Genomic DNA, 20,561 nt, shown 5'->3' with positions numbered 1-20,561 from the left:
AACCCATGAAAAACCCAGAGTTCTGGGTTTGCATGTAGTAACAACCCATGGTTGAAACAACCCAGAGTCCACAACCTAAAAGTTCTCTTTCTGGGTTGTTTGTGGTTAACAAACTATGGTTTGTTAGTGCAGTTGCATTCACACCTCACAACAACCCAGAAATCAACAACCCAGGCCATAGGTTAGTGTTATGTGCAAACCAGGCCACAGAGAGGGTGTTCACAGTAAATCCAATAAAACTGCATAAGGGCAGTCTCGAGGGTATTTGAAATAGCTATGGTGAAAGCAGACAGATTTGGCCTGTAGCTTCCCCCCCCTTTTTTATTTTATTCTGTTTTGCCCATTTATATCCCATCTCTTAGGCAAAAAAATTAAAATACCAACCCTCAAGGCAGCTTACAATTATTAAAACCATAAAATAATTCATCATAACACACATTAGAGTAAGACAATTAAACTAAAATAACAAAATTGTTAACTCATTTAGGTCCAGCTCTCACTGACACAGTAAACCAGTTTCTGGGTCATACCACTTCAGACAACAAGCGGGAGTTAATGTGACTGAATGCTGCATACAAAAGAAGTCCCTCCTTGTAGAAAGCTAGCATGTCAGGGAAAAGCTAGAATGATTCCCCTGGCATGCTAGTTTTCTATGTGTAAGGAGGAATGTGTGGCACCCTCCCTGTACACCTGCAGTACGACATGATACAGCCCAGACAGAGGTTTATTGCCTTAGCGAGAACTAGGACTTTAACGGAAGGTTAACGGAACCTGTTAACGGAAGGTTATCTACGGTCCTCCTTCCAATTTATGATGCAGTCCTATTGATTGCACCTTGAATGATTGGAAGCCCTCGAACTCAGAGGCTTCCAATCATCCAGTGCAGGGCAGGAGGAGCAGCGGGGGTGATCTTCACCTCCCTGTCCTCCTGCCCTGTATTTTTCACTAGATGGCCTTTTTTGCCCATTTAGTGACAGCACTTCAGAGGGGAAGGGAAGGAAGCTGGAGGGGCCACAGGAAAGCTCATACCCTGACCTCTCCAATCTCCTCCCCTCCCCCCGAAACTCTCCCCTTTCCAGGGTCACTTTTCTGGCCTCAGAGGGCAGCCGGTGTGGTTTTTTCTGTGCTGCCTGCAAGGGACAGGGTTGGATCTCCAACTCCCCCTTCAGAGGTTGGAGTGCTGTCTCCAACTTTGGGTGGGGGAATCCCCAGTATCCTATGGCCCCTCAGACAATGTCTAGGAGCCATGGGATTGCTCTCTTAACCAGTTATTTACCATACTATGGTCCAAACAACTTCTCTCAAAAGAATTGTCCCAACTCAGCATAGTTATTTAGCAGAGGTGTGAAATCCATAGGACCATTGAGAAATTTTGTGCAAGGTATAAGTTATAGCACTTGAAGGCTGGAAGAGACCTTTGGCACATCTAGCCCAACCTTTTGCCCAGTGCAGGAATCTTGCAACTACAGCATTCATAAGAACATACAAAGAGCCCTGCTAGCCTTTCCAGTTTGGTATACTCTTTGCACAGCAGCTATCCAGCCTGCTTAAATACAACCAAGTGCAACTCCGATCATCCCCAGACAGCATGGCCAATGGTCAGGGATTATGGGCATTGCAGTGCAACACATCTGGAGGACACCAGGTTGGGAAGGCTGTTAGAATAAACGCATGGAGGTCTGGCATCTCTGATTTCCTCCCTCTCCATTCATATCTGAAAAGGTGTAGAGTTCTTTGCAAATAAGGGTTCAGCTATAGAGTCATTTCTAGTCAGCTGACACAAGAGAAGTCCAAAGTCTCCTTGGGTAGATAGAACTAGATGCATGGTTCTTTAGATCCTGGCCTCCATGTGGCTATGATGAGGAAGGATACAAACAATATCCATCCTTGTTTCATGTTCTGTCATCTATTTACAAATGACTCCATAGCTGGGCCCCTTTCTTTCCATAAGATGCATATAATAAGCCATCTGTACATTAAAATACTGTAGTTATATTCACACTAATAAAATTCACATGCAAGGAACACTGTTTTGTTTCTAAGCTTCTATACCATATCATCCTGCACATAACCTTAAAATTGAAATGCCATGTCATATTTTCTGCCTCCAGTAGCAAGTGTTATCTTACCTTACATTCTATTATATCATTGTATTTTCTCCATCCTGCTTGATAAGCTGTCAATATTGTTTTGGCAGGAGAAATTTCCATCTTCTGCATCAGATGATCTCCGTGACCTTTAAGCAAGTTGCCGGTGAGATAATTTACTTGCGTTATTGTGACAAAATAATATCTTTTTCTACTGGGTCACATGACTTGTGATCAGTACACGATGCCCAAAGAACGATTAAAAATTTGCACTTTTTCCTCTCCCCCCACCACACACCATTGGAGTGGGGGGGAGGAGAGAATTAGCACATTCCTTATAAATGATCTTCTCGTATGAGAAAGGAGAATTAAAGAGGTTACTCTTTGCTTAGGAAATTCTTTAATGCAATAGATCATTGTGTGGCCTAGTTTTCCTTTTAAACACAAAAACAAAACAAAAGCTAAATTTATTTATTTGTATTTTCACTGCTCAGCCTTTTGCAGTTAATGTTTTAATACAATTTTTGAGCGTCTTGTATTAGCAGAAGGATGTAATCACAAATATCAAGCTTTCTGGCATCTTTTGGCTCTCTGCGCATAACAAAAATGTCAAACAGATTTTAATGAAAGGCTGCGTGCTTTGTGGGCTATTCACAGTCTGACACAGAATTCTAATTTTCAGATGTCTTAGACTTACTGTTTTTAATGCACAAACAATTGCAACTTGGAATACTTTATTTCATAGGGAAGGTACCAAATCAACCCCAAAACAATATTTATGCACTCCTCATTTACTGTCACCAATCTGTGTTCCAAGCTGTAGGGATGGGAGAACCAGGGATGTTCGAGCTCGCCAAAATTCTTGAACTTCTCTGCAGTGCTGAGTTCAGCTCACTCTCCTTTTCCTTTCTAGCATGTTTTTCAGTTCGTTCGAATGGAGAAAGTGCACATTTTGAACAGGGAAAGTGTGCAGTTCTGTGTGCATTTCCAAAAGTGCACACTTCCCCCCCACACTGACTAAAGCATGAAGATGCTTTTAAAAAAAATTGCACATTTTGAAGTGCGCATTTTTCAAAAAGTACACATTTTTCAAACGGATTGAAAGTTTGGGAACATAGGAATATTTTTCAAAAACCTGCACTCCCATTCATGTTCGGGGTTGCGAATGGGCCAAGTGCGGATGATTTGCAAACTGAAATGAAGTTCTCAGACATCCTTAGTTCCAACTTCATGCTCAGATTCAGAGGAGGCCAGCTTATGAGTTAGCTGGCAACTGTTTATGTCTAGTTCCAAATTAAATTATCTCTCCTGCAAAAAAAAGTATCTTCTCTGGCTCTGTTTGTGTATTTAAAAAAATAGATTGCAGCCCTGGCACATGCTGTCTTGCTACCTAAAGGAGGAAAGGGCACACATTGCTGCACTGTGCCCCTCCCTACAACTGCCATGCTGTCTCTATGGTGAGCCAAGCGGCCACAAGGAGCAGCCACCCAGCTCTCACCAGAGCTTGCCCAGCATCCACTTCTTCTCTCATTAGGGGAAGCAGAGGGCAAGCGGCTGCTCCAGAGAGCCCCGTCAGTCACTCTTTCACTGCAGCAAATGCCACAGAGGGAGAGCAGCTGGTGGGGCTCTCTAGAGCACCCTCTAGAGGAGGTGGGGCAGTGGTGACAACAGGGTGCCCTCCTGGCAAGGGAGCAGTGCAATTCGCCACTCCTCCTGCTCTGCCACCTGATGCGAGTACCTCACCCTGTTGCATGGGTGGGCTGGTCCTGATGGGTTGGATCCACCCTGGGGATCCATCTAGCTGTGAAAGGCTGTTTTACATCTCGCACTAGAGTGTCGCATGGTAAATGTGAACTTAGACCCCCAAACATGTTCTTTCACATGCCTAAGATTGCACAAGAGCATTGCACAACCTTTTACACAAGCAACAGCATGAGAGCGGCTATTGAACCTACCAGTTTGAGCACAGCATGCGTTCTTGCACAAGCATTTGCTGAAAAACACTAACAGCTATTTGCCTTCTGCTCACAGTTCTTCGGATGCAACCCACAGAACCCGAGACAGGAAGGACAGGGATCAGTCTATCAAATAGGAACATAGGGAGCTCTCTTGTATCAGGCTAGAGTATTGGTCCATCTATCCCAGTATTGTCTACACTGGCTAGTGGCCGTTCTCTATGGTCTCAGACAGAAGACCTTCATATCACCTGCTACCGAATCATTTTAACTGGAAATGCTGGGACTTAAAACCAGAGATCTCCTGTATGAGTGATCAAAGGTTCAGAGGTAAGAGTGCATGTCAGGCATAGGAGTAATCGGAGAGAAGAGTGGGTTTCCCTGCTCAGAGCTAAACTACTTTTCTCTGGTGCAGAGCAGTCCCTTTCACCATACCTCTCTCTGCATAGAGAAGGGGACTCCTATCATGTCATCAGCTAGGTCTTCAGGCCTACCCTGGAAAGCACCTGGCCCCCAGGGAGAGACCCAGAAAGCAATCCGTCTCCTGGGACCAAAACAGCTGCCTACCCCTGATCTAGAGCTTGGGCATGCACAGTGCGATTTGTAACCAACTTTCTTTGTCCCTTTAAACCAGTGGAGGCTCCGCTTTCAGCAGGGCTGTGAATCCACTCTAGGTTTCAGTCAGAACCAGCCAGAACTCTAAAGGAGCTATCCAAGGAGCTGCACCCATTTGGGGGATAGGGTTCAGCACCTTGGATAGCTCTTTAGAGTTCTGGCTGGTTCTGACTGAAACCCAGAATGGATTCACAGCCCCACCAAAATGGGAGCCACCAGCCTCTGCTGTTTTAAACCCACCCCCAGGGTCATATCTCAGACAGCTTTTCAAAGTCCCCTCAGTCTGCAGTGCTGTGCATTTAGGCATAGCTAAGCCAGTTGACTTTAGTGGGCTTAGTGCACCTTAGTACAGGATCAAGCTGTAAGTTTCTGTTATATTTGCCATGTGGGATGGAAAGATGCTTTTTGAGAAACACAAACCCAGACTCTCCGGAATGTATGGAACTACTTGCACAGTCCTTTGGGTCCTGGCCACTGGATCTGGCTTCCTAGAAAGAATTTGGACTAAATTACCTTTGATAACTGCATGGGTCAACATGAATTGCTTGATGCTCTGAGATGGGCTGTGGGCAGTAATTTGACACTGATCAAAATCAAGACTTCTGAACATTTAGCTTAATTTCCAGTCAAATAGCTGGAATCAAGACTTTTGCATTTAATATATAATTTTATTCTGAGGCAGTTCAACAGTCTGCAGGTTTTAGCAAAACGCATGTGCAGAACTCCACAAAGAGCACCAAAGAACACAGATCAATGTGATGCCCTATTGACAAAACTTCTGCTGTAATGCATATATTTTATGCATTTTTATTGTGTTCATGTATGTTGATTCATAGCAGATTTGTCAATAAAAAAAATTGCACAAAGTCTTTAAGCTATAAATGTCACCAAAAATTATGACTACGATAACAATTTTTATGTGGACAGGGGTCTTCTGAGGTAGGTTGCGGAACTATAAAGAAATAAAAAGATTCTGCTGACCTGTATTGCCTTGCCCAAGGAGTATACCAGTCATTGATTTATGGTAAAGACATATAATAACGTGCAACATATTTAAATGCAATAGAATTATGGGTTAGAATACCTGTGATACCATGCTCTGTCTATGAATATGTTTGTATCAAGCGGAAGTCCACTGCAAACTGTCTGGATTTGAGCTGAAATGATATTAGATAAACAACAATAACCATGTCAAATACAACAGAAGGAAACAAATTAATAAACACAGACTGAAGATAGCAAGTTATCTTTATAAGAAAAAAAGAAAAAATGCAACTACCAATGGCAGATTTTACTTCCCCAAAGTCAAATTTCCTAGAAAAATTAAATTTTAGACATTAATTTTGGTTTTCTTTTTGGGCTTCATATTTAAACCCCAAATGTTGCAGGATATAAGGGCATTTGTCTGCTGAAGTGCTGTTTTAAAATATGAAGTATCAAATATCGAGGGTTCCTCTCCCCCCCCCCCCCGCTAAGGTGTAGTATGGAGTTGATATTCAAGATGGTGTCTGCAGTCTTTGGCACTCACACAGCTATTACATCTAAGCAGATTTGCTTTTCCTGTGAAATGGCTACACAAAAACATCCTTCCCTCTCTCCTCCTTACTTCCACAGGTCCTTGACTCTGCTACACCATTGAGGCGGCAGGTGGCAGAGCAGGGGGAGTGGAGAATTGTGCTTCTCCCCATGTCCCAACCAGGAGGGCCTGCTGCTGCTGCCCCACCACCTCCAGGAGGTACATGGGAGATCCCCACCAGCCACACTTCTGCCATAGCATTTGCCACAGCGAGAGAGCAGCTGGCAGGGTTCTCTGGGGCAGCAGAAATGAAGACAGCTAGAACTGGTTTGTTGATACAATCAACAGAGCTTCCTGTATTTTTGGACTCTCCTCAGAGGCATAGCTATGGGGACTTTCATAATGAGAGCCTGCACTTTACCACTGCACCACATAGTATCCTATTTCCCCACTGGGTGTTGAAGCTGGACCACCGTCCAGAGAGTCAGTAGCTGAAGGTACAACAAAAAGGGCAAGCCAAGCCAGAGTCCATAAACAGTCCTGTTCCAATCCAAAGAAACAAATAGCAAAACCAAGCAGGCTAGACAAAAGGGAATATGCATAGAGCATAGTCAAATCCAGGCCAAGGTCACTTACAAAACAGAGTCCCCAGGCTGGAGCCAGAGTCAAACACAGGCATTGTTTCCAGCAGCCTCTGTAAGCTTCTACTGGGCTTTTTATCCCAGCTGCAGTCATTCATGTCAATTGCGGAGAGTCCTCCTCATGAGGAGAGCCCTCTACTCATGAGGGGCCCCTTTCCACCAGAGTAGACCTCTGCTGCAGCTTGGCACTTCGTTGAGGTTCTCTGAGTTGGGCCTGCCTGCTCTGGCACCATCGCTTCCTATGACTTCGGGGCGCTCAGCCTCCTCCTCTGAGGCAGAGTCCTCTCTCAGAGGGGCTGAGACTTCAGCAGGTTCCTCCATGAGCTCAGGCCCCTGTTGCAGCATGGGCCCTGCCAGGGCCTGGGCATCATCCTACCTTGGGGTTTCTACCTCTTCCTCCTCAGAGGAGTCTTCTGACAGGGGCACGATTCCTGGAAAGCCTACAGAACACATGGCACTCCTCCCCACCGTCATTCTAAATTTCTGGTCAGAAACCCATGACACTGAACTGAAAGCACGTATTTAGGCATGCTCTGAGGCAACCTTCCCCAACCTGGTGCCCTGCAGATATGTTGGACTGCAATTTCCATCATTCCCATGCTGTCTGGGAATGATGGGAGTTGCAGTCCAACACACCTACAGGTCACTAGGTTGGGGAAGGCTGTTCTGGTGTCTGTACACCTTTCGGATGCAGATGTTCTTTCTTGTTCTTATGACACCCCATTAATGAAACCAAGACAAGAAGAGAGCTTGTGCTTTGTGAAATGCTAAAGATTTCCTTTAATCTATAAATATAATAAGGAGAAGGTGTATATTTGTAAATGTCTTTCATCTACGATAGGAACAGCCTCGGTTTTCTACTGTGACAATAGAAACAATACAGGAGGAAAATACAGGCAAGAAGAAAATACACACAACACAACACAGAAGGATTTCAGTACAATTTTGGCATCCCTCCTCCTTCCTCACATCTTCCCCTTTCATGCAGTTTTGTTTCACTGATTTGAGCATGTTCTAATTTTGTCATTCAAGCCCATCTGACTCTCCCGGCTCTATACAAACAAAACCTAATTTAGTCAGCGATGTTTTAAGTCATAACAATGACGGATGGCCGAGGTTCAGGTGTGCCAGAATATTTAAACACCTCATCTACATTTCCATGCCCCCCCCCCTCTGATATGGAGACAGGCCGAGGCTTGGGTGGTGGGATGTTTTGATTTTTAGGTACTCAGATTAATGATGATTCTGCATTTGGAAGGGGTGGGGGGAAGCTCTTTCTATTCTCCATTATTAATTGGTTATTTAATTAGGAATTCCTGGAGCTTCAGATGTTCTATAGTTAAACTATGCATGCGTGTATGTGTGTGTGTGTGTGTGTGTGTGTGTATGTATGTGTGTGTGTATATATATATATATATATATATAGGCTAGCGCTTCATTCTGTTGCCTTTTTGTATCTTATGAAGGTCACAATAAAAAGTGATTGTTTGGCATAGCAGCCGTGAATTATGCCACACAGACAAGCTTTTAACCTATGTGCCTTCGCTCTGAGTAAGACACACATGGGTGTGCTCCTTTTAAACAGTTCTCTATTGAAGAGGATTCAATCACCATAATGAATCTGAAGCCAAGCAGCAATCTTCTCCACTGAAAGAATTTCTAAAAGATTGTAGAATTTGTAAAACGAACAGCTCACAGACTAAATGGCTGTGTGGGTGAATCAATTATCATGGGGCTTGTGGCAGTCATAATATTTAGTACATATCAGAACAGCGTTTCAGGTATAATAAGGTATGCTGGGGCATTCTCTCCTCTCGCCCCATTCCTTCCCCCCCCTCCCCCCGCACACACACATCTCCCCTCTGGCTGCACAGTGGTATACACCAAACAACCCAGTTCCAGTGCAGTACTACTCAGAAGGAAGTCCCCTTGTTTCCAATGGGGCTTGTTCCTAAGTCTGTGTGTACAAGATTGCAGGCTGAGTCAATCTGCAAGATCTAGTTAGAACTAGTATTAAGTCAATTTTTGAAAAATCCATTTTTGGCAGAAAATGTGCGGAGCAGAACTAAACAGCCTACACTGCTTTGCAGTAATTGTATTAAAATGTGCATCAGATTATTTGAAAAAAGCTCCAAGACAAAAAGCACTGACAACAAGCATGCAACACAAAAATATATTTTTTCTCCCCCAGGTCTGGTTTCTCACAGCTTCCTTATTAATACAATAATTATTTTCCTCTGACAGCAGCATTTATAACTATCTAGTCTGTGTCCAACTGCCCATATTTCCATTAATCAAAGGACCTGAAGACGACGGCCATCATTTTCATTTATGATGACTTATAGGTTCATTGCAGTTCGCTTAAATGTTACGGTGAGCCAGACAGCTGTGGGCAACAGAAAGAGCATCAAATGGAGCTAGGCTAATTTTTTTGTATGTCTGAAAAATGAGATGAACCGTCAATGGCGCAACATGACTTTATGCTGCAAGCCCTCCAATAGACTTGTCACCTGCTGTGGTTTGGCCCAGACACTTTGGCATTCAGCTAAGTGCTTGGCAGTGTGGGTGTATGTGTGTATATGTATGTATGTATGTGTATATGTGTGTGTATGTGTGTGTGTGTATATATATACACACACACATACATACACACAGGCACACAGAGAGTAAACATGCATTTACCAAGCACAGTTACCCACAGACAACAGACATCTGGCTATGGTCAAGCTGAGGTCACATCACCCCCCCCCCAAAAAAAAGATCAGATATGCTCCTCAGGATGTGTACCCTATTTCAAAAAGAAAATTCATGCTGTCAGAGTATCAGACCATAGCACATTGAGAGATGAATGTGGATAGGGAGATGTTTTTCTCCCTCTCTCAAAATAATAGAACCCAGGGTCAGCCCATGAAGCTGATTGGTGGGATAGTCAGGACAGATAAAAGGAAGTCCTTCTTCACACAGAGTATAGTTAAACTATGGAATTCACTGCCACAGGATGGAGTGAATAGTGATGGCCACCAGTTTGGATGGCTTCAAAAGGGGGTTAGACAAATTCCTGGAGGAAAAGGCTATCAGTGGCTACTAGTCTTGATGGTTACGTGCTACCTCCAGTACCAGAGGCCTATGTATACCAGTTGCTGGGGAACATGGGTGGGAGGGTGCTATTACACTCTTGCTTGTGAGCTTCTTACAGGCACCCAGTTGGCCACTCTGTGAACAGAATGCTGGACTAGATGGACCCGTGATCTGATCCATCATGGCTGCTCTTATGTTCTTATGAGGTTAACCCATTCATCCCAGGCCACTGTTTCCCCAAAAATTGCTCCCCTGAAGCTGCTATTGGCTCCCTGCACTCCAGTGGGAGCTTCCTTCCTGGGGCTGACAGAGGCTGGGTGACACTGGAGGAAAGGCTTAAGCTCGCCTCCCAGCATGTCACAGTTCCACTCCTGTTTGCCACCCCTAGCTGTTTCTCTCATGAATCCCCATGCTTTAGCCCACTGTCGTCGTCCCCTCACCCCCGCCCACGGGCTATGGGCCTGAAGAGAAGGATAAGTGCAGAGAAGTGATGGTAGTTTTGTAGTATTGGACTGTTTACAGATATACAGGTAGAGCAGGCACAAGCAAGCAGGCAGATAGACAAGCACTGCTAGATCTAAAAAGGAATCATTTATCACCCCCGCCCTCAAAGCAGCCATACATCTTTTCAACTCCCCAAGGTTGCTTCTTGCTAAAATTCAAACTCTCTCTCTCTCTCTCTCCTTCCCCACCTCCCCTCTCTCAATCACCATTTGTTTTTCTAAAAAAAAAAAAAGGAAAAGCCTGTCTATTTTTTATTGTCAGCAAAAGCAGGTGGGTGTTCCAACTTCATTTGGTCATTAATTAGCATTCATTGTTAGCGGCCAAGCCGTGCCAAAGCTAAACGGAGCCTTTGAATACCAAGACAGTATAGGCACACAAACATATGTATCCTTTTGAGTATTGGTCAAATTCCCCAGCTTATTGCCCTGGTCATGGCAAAAAAAAATCCTAGGAAGAACTTAACTCTTTAAAGGAAGCCACCAGATTAAAAGAAAAAAGAAAAGAAAGAGCACCAGAAAGGCCCAAATATAAATTTTCCAATAGGCGCAACTGCCAGCGATGGCAAAAAGGGTGTCCCTTTAATAAAAAACTGCTCTTTATTAAAAGTGTTACAAGCGTACTCTTTTCAGGTTTTAGACAATGTAATGTGATTTATTCAAAGAAATGCTGATGATTAGACATTAAATGGCACTAAATATTCCACTTCCTCTGCACCGCCTGATAAACTGGTTTCATTAACATTATAAGTAACAAAAGTTTCCATTTCAGTCGGCCCATTTTTTTGTGCTTTTTTTTCCCCCAACGCGATCTCAGCTGCAGATGCACAACGCTATAAAATTCATACTGTAGCACACATGCATTAAGTCATCACAGCCATACTTCCAAACATATGGTTATATACATTGGGGTAATGCATACTTTCTATTTAGGGTCCCCATTTATAGAACAGCTTGCCGTATCTGTACCCAGCGGAGACTGGTAGCTCCGATGTCAGTGGGGCAGTGAATCCTCTCCAGGTTTCAGTCAGAACCAGTCAGAACTCTAAAGGAGCTCTCCAAGGTGCTTCACAGTGGGCTCACCTCCAGGGTGCCCAGATGGCCCCACCTCTACCCCTGGCCTTGCCCCCTACCCCTGGTCCCACCTCCTTACCCCCTACCACCAAAGGTTTGGCGGTTTCCTGGCTTTTGTGCAGCCTTTCCTCCATTATTAAAGGTTGAAATGCTTCTCCTAAGGCTCAGTTACTGGCAGTGAGAGCTAAACTAAACTAAAATGCAACATTTTGGGGATTTGGGGCCACACCCATTTTGCTTTTGGCCCCATTCATCATTGGAATGCGGCTCCCAAGGGCTTCTCCGAAATCCACTTCAGACTTCAGGCTGAAAGAGGTTTCCCACCCCTGATCTACAATATTGTCCTATCTTAGAGGGTGGCTGTGTGGTTTACTGAGGAAATGATTAAGTGGCTTGTAGAAATGCACTGTCCTTCATAAATGCCTGGTGGTATTTAGAAATGGTGGTAGGAGGACAATTTCCTTCCTTTCTGAAGTAAGAACTGAGAGAGGAATTTTAGAGTTGGGGGTGTAGGTCATTGTTCAGCTGGTTCAGGGCAGGGTTGGTCAGCTGGTTAAGTCATTGGTAGACCTGGTTCAGGGCAGGGTTGGTTTAGCAGGCGGGGTTGGTTTAGAGGGTAGAGTTAGTTTAGAGTTTTAGAGCTGGGGTGTTAGGTCATTGTTCAGCTGGCTCAAGGCAGGCACACCAATGGCAATTGTAGTCATTTGGGGTTCCATCTTAGACAGCGAACGTGCACTGCTGCAAAGAAGGACAGAATTCCTTTATTTTTAATAGTAATATAAAAAGAGAGAGGGTGTTGCATGGTGTGTGTTTTTCCAGTCCTGCTTACATGACGAGCTGCGTTTGCAAAAATGATGGCTTAGATCCAGGATCTGCCTACCTGAAGAGAAATGGCTCTGCTCTTAGAAGGTCCCTCTGCCCAACCTTTGAGAATCCCCCTCCCCCACCACAGCTCACCCATTCAGTAGGGTCTCAGGACTGTCTGTGTAGCATTTTCAGCAGCTGGAGGGGCTGATAAGGGAAGGAGAGGGCAAGGAATTCCACTTCCACCAGATTTAAGCTGTAGTTGTCCAGCTTAAATCTGGCTCAAACCCCACCTCTTTTATACAGGCTTTAGAAATATAAGATCATTGGCCTCTGTTGCCTAAAGACAAAAGGAGAAAAACAGGCATATGAGCGTTCTCTGTGTGTGTGTGTGCGTGTGTGTGTGTATACACACACACACTCATTGTAGTTTGGGATTTGGAGGGAGCCTAGCTCAGTGGTAGAGCACATGCTTTGCATGCAGAAAGTCCCAGGTTCAACCCCAAGCAGCATCTTTATTTTTTAAAAGTATTAGGCGATGGTAAAGATCCAGAGAGCTGCTGCCAATCAAAGCGGGCAATTCTAGACTAGAGGGATAATTCTAGGTACATGGCAGGCCCTGATGATCCGATGATATTAAAGGTGGGTTCTGGATCTGGTTTTGTAATCTGCATTTCATCCCTGTATCGGAACGTCAATTCTTTGGGGCATGAGTATTTGGAAACATCATATGTGTTTGATATATTCTCATGTTTTCTGCACTGCTTTTGCAGACAGTCTTGAGTACAGATATTTTGCATTATACCTTACTGTCATTTTGTTTTTCACTGGTGTGTCTTTGATCTGTTTTAGGATGGACTTTCTTGCTGGTTAGTTCCAAGCCTCCATTTTTGCCACTCTGAGCAGCTGTGCGGTATGACCCAAGAGGTGCAACCCAGGCTCCCTTGCAATGTCATCAGATTCCAGGGCCCAGCTCCTAGCGCATGTATGGACAGCCATGTGCGATCTAAGATTCACATCTGGTATCTTCTGCCAGTGCACTTCTGAGATTTCACACTGCTCCTTTGGCACCCTAAAAACACTGTTACTCCCAAGTAACTCCCTGGGTTGCTTGTGCTGTTGCACCAAGCCTGGACAATGGAGGGCAGTAGAAACTGTGCAAAGCTTTCCATTTCGACCTGTCCCTAGCAAAGATTTGCACATTTTAAATGATACCTTCATTTCAAAGTTTGCAAAATCTTGCCACATCTCTAGAAGTGAAAAAGTTAAACTCTCCCAAGTCAAACAGACCATGAGCAGAGATATTCATTCCCTCTCTCCTTTCAACTCAAAAGTAATTTCCATATTTCAGAGACTTACTACTGACTACACTCACTCTTGAAACAAAGTTTTGGTATTAGCTTTTCCTTGTCCTGCTGAGAAACCTGGGACTGACAGAATAATTGCCACTGACACACACAGTTCCTAAGAACAGTAAGAGTGGACTTCCATCTAATTAGCTGTCCCCTTGAAGAAGAAGAAAAAAACAGAGTCTTTTCCTATTCAAGTTCTTTAGTGCAACTTTAAAAATATGCTCCCATTCAGAACTCTGACTCGTCAAAGCCAAATACAACAGGCTATTCAAAGATGTTTGTTTCCTGGGCCTAGCAAAGTCATCAAAATTCCATTGACATTGTTCCTTCTTACCTTTAAAAAGAAAAACAGATATTTCAGGCCACCATGAAGTCTTTCACTATTAAATCATAGACCTCTTTGTTAAATGCATGATTCAGATTTCCCCTTTACCATAGTTATCATAGACATAGAATCGTAGGGTTGGAAGGGGCCTACAAGACCATCAAATCCAACCCCCTGCTCAATGCAGGAAGTCTGATTCCCAGGCGGTCCCCCACCCAGACACTAACCAGGGCTGACCCTGCTTAGCTTTCGAGATCAGATGAGATCGGGCACATCCAATACTTCTCAGACCACACTACAGATGGGCTGAAATATGGATGGGTGAGTATGGACCATTTCACTCACTTCCTCCCTCCCTCCCTCTCTCTCTCTCTCTCTCACACACAGACACACACACACACACGTGTGTATATGTGTGTCTGTGTATGTATTCATATGCATACACATGCACACACCAATTGATAATTCACGGAACCATGTGTGAAGCTGATTTCACTGAAAAGCACTTTGATTGTGGGAATATGAAAGTTCTACCTATGACATTTCATAGATTCAATGAGTTGGAAGGTGCCTCAGAAGGACATCTAGTCTAACCCCCTGCCAATGCAGGACATCCCCTACTACAGTATCCCTGACAGGTGGCCACCCAGCCTCTGCTTTAAAACCTCTAATGAAGAAGAGTCTACCACCTTCTGAGGCCGTCTGTTCCATGGTCCAACAGTTTGTTCCATCCTTTGTCTTGTAATGTCAATCCGTTGGTTCAACTTCTACCCCCTGGAGCAACAGAAAACAAACCTTCTCCATCATCTGACAGCACTTCACATATTTGATCTGCTCATTTGATCTTCACATATTTGATGTGCTCATTTGCACATGCAAATGTTGCTGCAGTGATCAAGTAATAAACATTCACATGTGAATCAATTCTATGTGTGATCTCTAAACACAGATTGTCTGATTGCTTTTTTCCAAGCTGCTTCTTGTATTATAATTTCCCTAGTGGTTTTCAGCTCTTGTTTTGGTTGAGGAACCCTATAACATGTGACATCTTGAAGAATTCCAAGTTCCTTTACCCCCCAAACAAAACCAAAGTAAAAACTGGTCATGAGTAATTTACAAGTGGGCCCTGCGACATGCACACATGAAGTACAAACTTGTAATAAGTAAATACAACATTACAAATGTTTGCAGGATGCTCATGGAACCCAAGGGTTCCACAGAACCCTGCTTGAAAAACAATGCTCTGCCTAGAGCACAGGAAACAAAATGGTAACATACCCCTAGCTGGAGTGATGTACTAAGCTGCTTCCTTTCCTGGTTTCTTTAACGTGGCTCCAGCTTAAGACCTCAGTGTTGACTTTGTATCAGTCTTCAGCTGCTGGGTCATGATATGTGGTAATGTGGATCATAACTAATGGCATAGTGATACATTGTGAAGTGCAGGAGGTAATCATGACAGTCCCCATAGCCACACCTCCAAGGAGAGTCCAAAACTTTGGCAGCTCTGTGGATCCATATCAACAAACCAGTTCTAGTAGTTTTCATCTCCACCAGAAGCAGGGCTTTTGTGAAGGTACTGGATCTTAACTGCCCATTCAATATTAAGCCACCGTAAAATAGTTTGCATTGCATCAGGGAACAATATATTGCTGTTGGGAAAATTCATTGCCCCCAGCTACTGTGAGCATTGCAGCTAAGGTCAGAGAGAACAGGGACTTCTGATGGGGTGGGAGGGAGATGACATCAGCATCCCTGCTCATAGAAAAGGTGCTGGCACTGCATTCCTGAAAGCTCTGGTTCCATTTTACCTCTCGACACACCAGTGGGGCTTCCACCATTCCAGCCCATTTGTTCTTTTCAATTTCCAGCTTGTGGTCAGAAGAAAGGTGGGAGTGGTGTGGGGGAAGCAGTGGAAGCTGGTGGCTCCCATTGTGGTGGGGCTGTAAATCCATTCTGGGCTTCAGTCAGAACCCTCCAGAACTCTAAGGGAGCTATCCAAGGTGCTGAACCTAAAGGATAGCTCCTTTAAAGTTCTGGCTGGCTCGGACTGAAACCCAGAATGGATTCACAGCCTCACTGAAATCGGAACCACCAGCCTCCACTGGGGGAAAGCCATTCACAATGGGAGCAATCATGTAAGATGTCAAGCTCTGGACACCTGTATTAGAGGTGGACAGAGAGAGAAGACAACAATAAAGCAACTTAAAAAGTGGGTTCCTAGTCACACCAGTGGGGCTTCCACCATTCCAGTCCATTTGTTCTTTTCACTGTCCAGCTTACGGTCTGGAGAAAGGTGAGAGTGGAATGGGGGAAGCAGTTAAGGCTGGTGGCTCCCATTTTGGTGGGGCTGTGGATCCATTCTGGGTTTCAGTCAGAACCAGCCAGAACTCTAACGGAGCTATCCAAAGTGCTGAACCCTGTTCCCAAAATGGGTTCAGCATCTTGGAGAGCTCCTGTTGAGCTCTGACTGGTTCTAACTGAAACCCAGGGCAGATTCACTACTGGAATGCAGCCCCTGAGAGCTTCTCTGAATTTGGCTCTTGGACTGAAAGAGCTTCCCCACTCCTGCTCTACATCATCCCTTTCTGAAAGCAGCTCATCAGCCATGAGGCATGGCCGGCCAGCAGCCTAACCACCCTGTCCCTGGCAAAAGCAGGATAACAGAGCAGCCTCTGTGGGCGAGGAGCTGTGTTATGGAGGCCTGTCCCATCCTGCCCATGTTCCTGCGCACACTCCCTTTATCAGTGGTGGTGTACTTGCATTGATCTAAGCAGAACAGCATTAGCTGGAGCCTTTTCCTTAGCATGCTAGTTTTCTATATGTGGGACATCATTTTTAATGGGAAAGCATTTATTTATTTATTTATTCATTCATTTATTATTAAACATGTATACTGCTTCATATAATAAACTCTCTAAGTGGTTTGTACGCGAAAATATTGAAATCACTATTAAAATACTCAATAAAGAATTACAGGTACAACATAAATAAATAAATAAATAAATAAATAACAGAAATCATTTAAGCAATTTTTAAAAGAACAATAGAAAACAATCAAATGGAAAAAAAATCAAAACAGTCCAATAGAAAATAATCAAGACATTCACATTATGTGATACTCTCCCCCCCGCCCCCCTTGTAATCTGAGGTGGTACAGCACAAACCCAGGTATGACTTCGGTCAGAATTGGCTCTGACAGATTCTCCCAACTGCACATCCACACCCACAGGTATTTCACCAGATATACATTTTTTTGTTTACATGCAGTCTCAGCTCTCTCTTGATTGCGAGGCATCGCAGTGGCCGATGAGGTTTACTGTTGACATTTCTGCATTAGCTGGCTTTTGTCAATCTTGGCAGGCTCAGAAATTCTATCTTAAGGGCTGCTCTTTATTAAATTTGCAAGATACAAAACTGTGACTGACAAATAGTCGCTTTTCTTTTGTGAATGCATAAATAATAAATACACTGCTCTAAAAATAATTAAAATATTGCTCAAATTTAAAACATGGCGCAGAGCAGGGGGAGGGAAAGAGGTAATTTCCAGACAGCTTTATATTTAAAAAGAAAAGGAGAGAGCAAGAGTGTGGTGTTGTAAACAAGTTAGAAAATGCTTCCACCCCACACACACACACTCAATAGCTTTTGACAGCTTTCAATATTAAGTAGTTGAAAGGGGAGAAAGGAGAATGGACAAAGGAGATGGCCAAAGACCTTTTAGTGCCTGGAGTGGAAAATCCACAGAGAACCACCACCCACTGCCAAGATGGCAGAAAATATAGTAAATAAACTAAATATCTGACAATTTGCTACCTTTTTAGGGTGCAAACCTATGGTGCGTGGGAGAGCATCCAAGGGGTCAAAGGATATTGTGCATCTCCCCTTCTGCAGATGGAGAGGGAAATCTAACTATAGAGAGGCTGTGGAAGACCTTGTCTGACTCTGCTCTCCTGGGTGCTCCATCACCGGTGCGCCACAGGCAGTAAAGGCAAAAAAGAAAAAGAAAAAAGGGGGGGTAATGGGCCTGCTAGGGGCTGATTGTTCCCTGTCACTCCCTGGGAAAAACCACGCCAGCCCTGGAACTGGTGTACTTATTTTCCCTCCCATTGCCAGCAATGGGAGGGGGAAGGGAGGAAAAACAAGAAAAAACATCAAGAAAAGAAAAGAGAGGGGAGTATGTAAAAAGCAGCGTTCCAGCTTCTGCTCTGGCTGGTGTGGTCCCAGGAGGTCTTAGGATGTGGCGCATTCACCATCACAGACTGTCTCATCCCCATGGGACTCTAACCTCCGTAAGCTTGCTCTGTTAATGGCACCGCAAAAAACTTGCCACTTGCAGTGAGATCCCTCACTCTCCTTAATGGCAGGGCCAGCCTGTTTTTGCAAACTTTTGTCAAGAAGCCTCATCTCTGCAAAACTCCTTTATTTAGGAATCTGTGACATAATTCTGGCTCTCCACTCCCCCCCCCCCGGCCATTATATATGATAAATAAAACAATGCTGTGGAAACACTGAAATCTCTCATCAATGTCTTTGTGAAAGGAGCCCAGATAAATGAGTCTCCGAATCAAAGGCAGATTACATGACTGACCATGTATCATCCTCTATGTACTGAGCATAGCCTTTGTAAAGTTAGAGCGGTAATAAAAAGTGGTATTGTGTGCTGTGAAAGGCTGTGTGGGTCTGTGCATGACTAATCTGTCTTTCTGCATTATTTTATTCAATCTTCTCTGACTTTATGCCTTTGACATTTTTGCTACACTCAGTAAATTTGAGTGAATAGGCAATTTTAAAGAATTTTTATAGGGCTTCAGAGAAGTCATATGCAGACTGTATCTTTGTTCAGTTTTAACAGTTTAAATATTTCCTTTGTCTAGGATGCAGAGTAATCTTTAGTTAAAAAAAAAAAGGATTTTGAATCAGGGTGGGAAGATGTATAGTATCATATTGCAACATTTCCTCTTACAGCAGAAAAAAGAAGGAAAAAAGGCTTCAGATATGGGAGTACAATTCTAGAACATACTGAAGAACTCTTTGCCTTTTAGCATATCAAGGAGCGCTACAACCTTCCACAAACAAGCAACTGGGGTGTCCTCTTCGGAAAGTAAGGCTGTGATCCAGTGAACTCACTGGGATTTACTCTAGTGTAAACATGAATTGGTTCGAGCTTCAGAGTTCTTCAGACAAATTAATCTCTTCACAATTCACTGATGTTCCTATACTGTTGAAAAAATATATTTTTCAAGACAAACAATAATTATGGGTATGGGTGTGTATGATATGCACCACCTCATATTGTAGTCTACTCTATCCAGAAGTTATTAGATGCTTCCAAAACAAAAAAACAAAAAAGAAATAATCCGGGTTTTAATTGTTTAAGACACTGTTGCAAAAAGCATCAGGGGCTGAAGGGATTAGAACCAGGAACCCAAGACCTGTGTGCCACTGCCCCCATGTGGTGAATCGTTAGACTGGAGGGTTCCCTGAGCAGAAAGGGTTTCTGGGCCCCAAAGTGGCTCCGCCCACCCAGATTGGCCCCACGGCTGTATGCAAGGGGAACCCATTCACGTTTTCAATGGATGTGTCTGTAAATTAGGGGGGAAAGATGAGGGTGGAGCCATCATGTCATGAATGTTCATTGAACGTATGGCGGAATGGCAATGTAAGATATGAAAAGGATTCTGGATATTATTTTTCCTCGCCACAGGTGACTAAATGAATGTCTATTTTCATGCCTGATTTAAAGCAATAATTCCTCCCATGCTCTGTCCTCAAAATCATTCCATTGACAAAATTAATACTATTTGAAGGAGTGGGAAACCTTTTTCCTAAGAAGGGACATAAACCCTCTGGACAAGTCAATTGGGGGGCAAAGCTGATGGGGTGTGAGTGTGTGTGGATGTAATTTGCAGCAGGGCCAGCCCTACCATGAGGCAGAGTGAGGCAGCCGCTTCAGGCAGCAGATTTTAAAGGGCAGCAAATTGTTAGCTATTCAGTTTGTTAATATTGGGGTGGGGGAGGGAGTTACTGCTAGAAATGAGGGAAGGTACTTGTGGGATTTTCTGGCTCATGTGCCTAAATAATGTGCCTGGCTTTGCATCCTGTGCACCTTGACTTGGGTGGGTGAGAGGTGTCATTTGCTGCTCCTCCTCAGGCAGCAAAATGTCTTGGGCCAGCCCTGATGTGCAGTATTGCATAGCTCTCTCGCTCTCTCTGGGCCACCCCATCCCTTCTCTGTGTCTTGTGTGTGCACACGCACATAGTAGAAGCAGCAGCAATTCCTACAGGGGTGGAGAGCTGATGATGCTGAGGGCCGCATTAAATTAGCCAAGGGCCATAGCGTCACCACTGCACGTTTAAAGCAGAGCTCTAGGAGCATGACAAGTACCCTCCAGATTGCAGAAGTGATGCAGAATGAAAAAGAGAAGAGCAGAGGAGAGCTCATTTTCTGATTTTTGAGGGTTACTGAAGATAAGGAACTCTCATTTCTCCACTGCGATTACAGTTTGCAGCGCAGAAAGGGCCAGAACGCATTGGCAGACTGTACACTTTGCATGCCTAAAGTCCATGTCCAATCCTTGGCATAGCTTAGGACCAAACTAGATGTGACGCCAATC

The 20,561-nt window shown here is 44.1% G+C and overlaps 1 long non-coding RNA gene across 1 annotated transcript in view; it reads right to left on the bottom strand.

Annotated features, from left to right (window-relative positions):
- LOC146338908 (uncharacterized) overlaps positions 1-5,220 on the bottom strand; it is a 29,165-nt gene extending 23,945 nt beyond the window's left edge. The window contains exons 1-2 of the long non-coding RNA XR_014784731.1: positions 5,171-5,220; positions 2,130-2,236 (exon numbers count right to left, since the gene is read on the bottom strand). This is a non-coding gene — a long non-coding RNA (uncharacterized LOC146338908). The remainder of the gene's footprint in view (positions 1-2,129; positions 2,237-5,170) is intronic.
- Between the last annotated feature and the right edge of the window lie 15,341 nt (positions 5,221-20,561).

Source organism: Heloderma suspectum, chromosome 8 (genome assembly GCF_057233095.1).
Source record: "Heloderma suspectum isolate Gila_16-S chromosome 8, 16-S_ref, whole genome shotgun sequence".
Lineage (NCBI taxonomy): Eukaryota > Metazoa > Chordata > Lepidosauria > Squamata > Helodermatidae > Heloderma > Heloderma suspectum.
The sequence above is the reverse complement of the archived record's forward strand: the minus strand, read 5'-3'. Positions and strand labels throughout refer to the sequence as shown.